This window comes from Actinia tenebrosa, unplaced genomic scaffold, assembly GCF_029948245.1.
Source record: "Actinia tenebrosa isolate PJP-AT-01 unplaced genomic scaffold, QUT_ActTen_1.0 PGA_scaffold14__42_contigs__length_11649687, whole genome shotgun sequence".
In the NCBI taxonomy this organism is placed as follows: domain Eukaryota; kingdom Metazoa; phylum Cnidaria; class Anthozoa; order Actiniaria; family Actiniidae; genus Actinia; species Actinia tenebrosa.
Window position 1 is genome coordinate 7,381,090 of NW_028292574.1, and position 6,325 is coordinate 7,387,414.

Consider the following 6,325-nt stretch of genomic DNA (forward strand, 5'->3'; position numbering starts at 1 on the left):
AAAATAAAGGATAGCCAAAGAAAAAAATTTGGACACTAATTGAGTAGGAAACGAGGGATAAAATTATTTGTTTACTTTTAAAAAGGAACATTATAAAATGTTTAGATGGAACGAAAATTAATTGGAAAAACTGTATGTGATTCGTGTCCTTAAATAAATAAGGCAGACTAGCTAGTCCGATGAAAAAATATAAAAAGCAACGAAGAAACAATCGGATAAAGCTTTGACGTTTTCTTGAGGGAAGGAAATGACGGAAAAAGAAAGGGAAAAAACTTGTTTTTTCCCGTTGGACTTCAGCATGTATGATGATGACATTCATTCACTTCGTGAAAACATTATGTGGAAGAAAACCGACTCAATCGATATATACATTGCATAGCTCGGAATCAGATAAGTTAGAACATCTTTCACTACAGAATACATAACCACAAGTACAAGCTTTCTTGTTGTTTATTCAACTTGCGGTCAGGTTTTTCGTCCTCATTAACAACCCAAGCCTGTCTCGTTTTTACTAAAAACTTGGTTGATTTTAGATAACAGTGTTACGAAATTCATCCAAGACGTTCTTAGAAAACTAGAACTTTCAAGGTACCTACATCATAATAGTCACAAATTGAGAGGGATGATGATAAATTTTGTAGAATGGAAGTGAATTACTGTAAGCTGTTTTAGTTCAAAGATCGACAAAAAATGGCGTTTATTGAATCCTGTTTTACTGATGCATGCGTACTTTTAGCTGACTCAAAACATAAATGTTTTAAAAAAATAAATATTTTTTGCAATTTAATACCGTTTAGTTTTAAAGGCAAGAGATGTGAAAAATCAACTCTTCCGAAGTGAGATTTGTCCCGTACAGCGAACTGAAACGTCACATGATGGCATCAACTTCACAGTGGAGCGCAAAGCGGAGGCGACTTCGATCAAAACAAATTGAGACTCGTTTAAAACTTACTTATCCAGTTTGCAAGAAACTAGAAGACACAGGAAATCTGAAAACCTGCAGTGAATGCCTAGAAAATCATAGATAACAAAGAGGATATCATGCTGTTGAGATGCCTGAATAAATGACTTTAACTCATGCCACGATCTCGCAGGATGCATAATTAGAGTGACTCATGCTGTCTGTACTGACGTATCTAAAAGTTGTGGTACATGGAACTGGTTGTTTTCAAATTTTCATGATTCAATGCAAGTAACCTATGCGAAGTTAGGCAACCCAACAAACTAGCCCTTATACGATATCCGTTGTGCTGACATGTTCTCAAAATATTTAGCCATTAAAAAAGTAATCCTTACGCATTTGATGACGAGCTACGCATTGTTCATTAAGTATGTATTGTACAAACGTGTCAGGCGTCCAATGATATGAAGCCTGCTTGTTCAGTTTCAATAGGAGTGCCATCTAAAAAAAGAGCAGTTTTACAACCTTCGTATAGAAGTGATATAGGTGCACAATTATTGGAGAGCATTTAGTGTATCAAAATTCTCACAAACATTGTCCAATTATTATATTATCTGCTTCGGTGATCTGCAGACTCGCAAGCCTTTGTATTTTAGGTAAATGTGTTAATAGAAACCCTGCTTGGCACATGAAAAGATACATGGGTACAATAATCCTCTGGTATTTTAACATCTACAGGGTGCCTGTTTTTGAATTCAAGAACAATCGTTGTTTACGACGATTTGTTTTCTCTCTTTCACAGTTTGAAGTCGGTTTAAGTTGAACTTGCAGTTTTGCAAGAGCATTATTTATTATGTCTTCTGCATTTAGTGTGCAAGAATACTATTTTTACCACTGGGTTACGAGTTTCCGTTTTCTTAGATAATCAAACTTCAAATCCCTCGAACAAACTAAGGCAGCAATTTAATTGCAAACAAATTATGTTTTATTTGTACAGACTTTGATATTCAAATTGCTATTTGCTTTGTAAATCCGGTATTAATTCTGTCGAACAATAAACTGTTCAGAGTGGATGCTTTGAAAGACTAAGAAACAAAAGTCTAGTGACGTCAATGTAGTCAACCATTACTAGTCAATTACTATCGAAAACAAAAGTATAATTGTGTGTTTTGGTGTTTAAACTAATTATAGCCTGAAGTGGAGTAGGTATATAGGCCTGATTGTGCTACGGTCATAAACTAGTCTATTATCTAATGCTGTAGATATCGATCATGTGAACCTCAGGGTATGATGGATAGATGGATGGTCCGCGATGTTATCCATCCATCCATCCATCCAGTTCTTTTTCATTTCCTTGTTCTTGTGACTAATTCGGCAATGATAACAGATTAACCTCTAGCTCATAATGCCTTCGCATGGTCAAACCAGTGTTCCACAATACTTATGTTTAATTGAGTATATCGGAATCATTATGGTCACTAAAGGCCTTTGCACAAGTGACTGGTCAGTTATTAAGGTATCACATCTTACATGACCTGATTGGGAAGCACTGGTGGCGTGCGCTGCTAATGCGCCGCTTCTCATCAATGCGACCCGAGTTCGAGTCCTGCCGACCTCGATGTCGTATGTGAGTAGAGTTGTTTGTTGGTTCTCTCCTGTGCTTCGAGGGTTTTTCTCCGGGTTCTCCGGTTTTCCTCCCTCCTCAAAAATCAACTACTAAATTCTAATTCGATCTTTGGGCTTTCACCTATATGGAGCCTATCTCTGTTGTGATTGTCCCACGCTGTGATACAACAGCTAAAGTTAGTAGATTTTAGATTTTAGATTTGATTCGAATAGTTTCAATATCTGTGGATGGACCAGCGCATGGTATTTGTTCATGGTCGGTGTTTTTAAAATAGATATTCAAAAAACCCACCTTATTTGAGTAATGGAACTTGATTCAATCCTATTGATCCTATTGATAATCCTATTATAAAATACAAGCATACACTTTATATATTAATCCTATTATAGTTAGAGTGCACTTGGTTCACTGTCCTCACGAGTTTTACACGGTCTGCCTGCAACCATGCATCAACGACTGATAGCGAGAGAGTGGATCGGAGAAATGTTTAGGGGTAGGGGGTGACATCAGTTTTCCCATTTGGAATTGGATGAGTAGGGTGGGCGACTGTAATATAAGCGAGGAAAAGGTTAGGCAACAAGTCTGTAGGTGCATGCCATCTCTTTTACCATCACCTGGATCCACCCTTGACGGCTTTGATGAGGAAACATATGAACCATTCGTCCACGCAGAAAACAATGCATAACTTCCTTGTGTGCTTTTTTTGTGACCTTTTAAAGGGGCACTTGGATGAAAACGCCCCGATTTTTGAAAGTCCGAATAACTGAAGTATATGAGCATAATATAACTCAATTATGATTATGTAAACCAGATTAGTGAACATTTTAGCCTGGGAGCCACCTGCTGCTGGGATATTTTGGGTTAAAAGTGAAAAGAACGATAGGGTTTAGTAAATGACGTCATTTACTCACAATTTAGATGCTGAATAAAATTGTTAAATTTTTCCTGCCACTTTTTACTGTGAAGAAAACATGTTACTTGGCTACTATCTGGGCCATATAGATAAATTTAAACAAGTTTCAAGTCATTTCCAATTTTTATTGATTTTCATCCAAGTGTCCCTTTATATTAATCGCAGAATAATCTCTTCATGACTGCCTGTGATAACACCCAATGAACTACTAAGCTCCATCACCTCCATAACTATTGATGAGATCAGCCAAGCTTACACGCACAGGTTTTTATATCAGGATACCCTTACTGAAATACTAAGGACTGACTATGGTTTTCTGTTGAAAATGGCGCCACATCCACATTCATGGTTAAACTCTGAAGAACTCTGAATAGACCTCTTGACCTTCGTTGTTTGTCGTGAACATTTCAAACCACGTGATGCCACTCTTGGGAGTCGATTCCTTCATGAGTAAATATTTTAACAAGTTTGTTATAAAGGAAAAATTCTCAAGGGAATGTTAAGTGATCTGAAATGGGCAATTTTGAGACGAAGGTAAAGAGGTCTATTTTTGATAATGTAAAGCACTGCACACACGACTAAGCTCAACGAGATATAAATCTCGCAGGGGAAACTAACGCCGTTGTCAGACTGTTGCGGACTGGCGTCCAAACACTAGATAATCCTTCTCACTCTGATAAAAATCTGTATAAAACCGAGTGAGGAAGCCACTAATCTGTATTGACGACATTGTTGATCTGTTAACCACACAGGAAAACAGTTGTTATCAATAATTGTTGCTGAAAATTGTTATGATTTCTTCCACTTTATTTAATTAGCTGAATAGTGATGAGATGTTTGAATGCTTGTTTTTGCGGTTTGCTGTGTAATCCTTGGTTTGTGGTAAGTAACAGGTGCACAGACTGTCAGGGGGAGGGTAAGTGGGTTTTGGTATGCTGTATATGTGACAAACGATTGATATCACAGTATACAACAGGTGCACAGAATGTCAGGGGGAGGGTAAGTGGGTTTTGGTATGCTGTATATGTGACAAACAATTGATATCACAGTATATAACAGGTGCACAGAATGTCAGGGGGAGGGTAAGTGGGTTTTGGTATGCTGTATATGTGACAAACAATTGATATCACAGTATATAACAGGTGCACAGAATGTCAGGGGGAGGGTAAGTGGGTTTTGGCATGCTGTATATGTGACAAACAATTGATATCACAGTATATAACAGGTGCACAGAATGTCAGGGGGAGGGTAAGTGGGTTTTGGTATGCTGTATATGTGACAAACGATTGATATCACAGTATACAACAGGTGCACAGAATGTCAGGGGGAGGGTAAGTGGGTTTTGGTATGCTGTATATGTGACAAACAATTGATATCACAGTATATAACAGGTGCACAGAATGTCAGGGGGAGGGTAAGTGGGTTTTGGTATGCTGTATATGTGACAAACAATTGATATCACAGTATATAACAGGTGCACAGAATGTCAGGGGGAGGGTAAGTGGGTTTTGGCATGCTGTATATGTGACAAACAATTGATATCACATTATATAACAGGTGCACAGAATGTCAGGGGGAGGGTAAGTGGGTTTTGGGATGCTGTATATGTGACAAACAATTGATATCACATTATATAACAGGTGCACAGAATGTCAGGGGGAGGGTAAGTGGGTTTTGGCATGCTGTATATGTGACAAACAATTGATATCACATTATATAACAGGTGCACAGAATGTCAGGGGGAGGGTAAGTGGGTTTTGGTATGCTGTATATGTGACAAACAATTGATATCACAGTATATAACAGGTTCACAGACTTTCAGGGGAAGGGTAAGTGGGTTTTGGTATGCTGTATATATGACTTGTTCTCATCAAGAATAAGAACTGATTGAATGATCGAGTGGTGCATGAAATAAATGATGAAAAACGAAAAGAAATCATAAAAATGCTTGTGTTTTGTTTATCTTGACCATAAAACTTTTCCATTTCAATCAGTTTTACTTCAAAAACTATTAAAGAGAATTTGAATTTATAATTCAAACAAGGAATCGCTTATTCCCAAGGAAACGACTTTTCTGTTGTCTTGTGAATTACGTACACGCAACAAGCTCATTAAGAGAAAGATATAAAAATATATAGCAAGAAAAAAATAATTATGAAAAGAAAAAGAAAACCTTATTATAATCAAATACTAACTGCAGTGCAAAATAGCTCCGTCCGAGCCATTAAAAAAGACAAAGGAGTTTAATTTGCACTAGCTATTTCAAGTTCTATTTAATAGTTTTAATACTTTAGCCGGGAAGCCCTGAATAATGTGAAGAAGGCGACGAAGACTGAGATATAGTGTAAAAAGAAGTGATGCGGAGAAAAAGAATCAAAACAGGTGAAGACTAAATAATAATAACGGATAGAAATTAAAGGGTAAAAAGCAGAAAAATTAAAAAAGATTAAATGTCGATCCATTTAGGAAAGGTCTTTTTTTGGGAGGGGGGAGGGGTGGGGCTTCAGAGGGGAGAGTTATCAGTAATTATTTCAACTTTTGTGGAGGGTCAAACCTTTTTATTTTGAAGAAAGCTGTTTCCTTGTTAACTTAAATAGAGTGTCATGGATGTCTGAGTGAAAATGGGAGGGCTACAACTATTTCAAAAACAATTTAATGCGAATCCCTCAACACTGCCCCAATAGATAAACGTACCTTTCCTTAGAAAGAATACGTTCACACCAGCGTCATAATAATGCGGTTAAAGCCCACCATTCCTGATATATTATTTCATGATGAGGTTGTGTATATAACAACTCTTGTCACCATGGTTACAGTCCTCGATATATACCACAAACACCTCACTATGGTCGCAGTTACGAGAAAAACAAGAATTGGTTTCTTA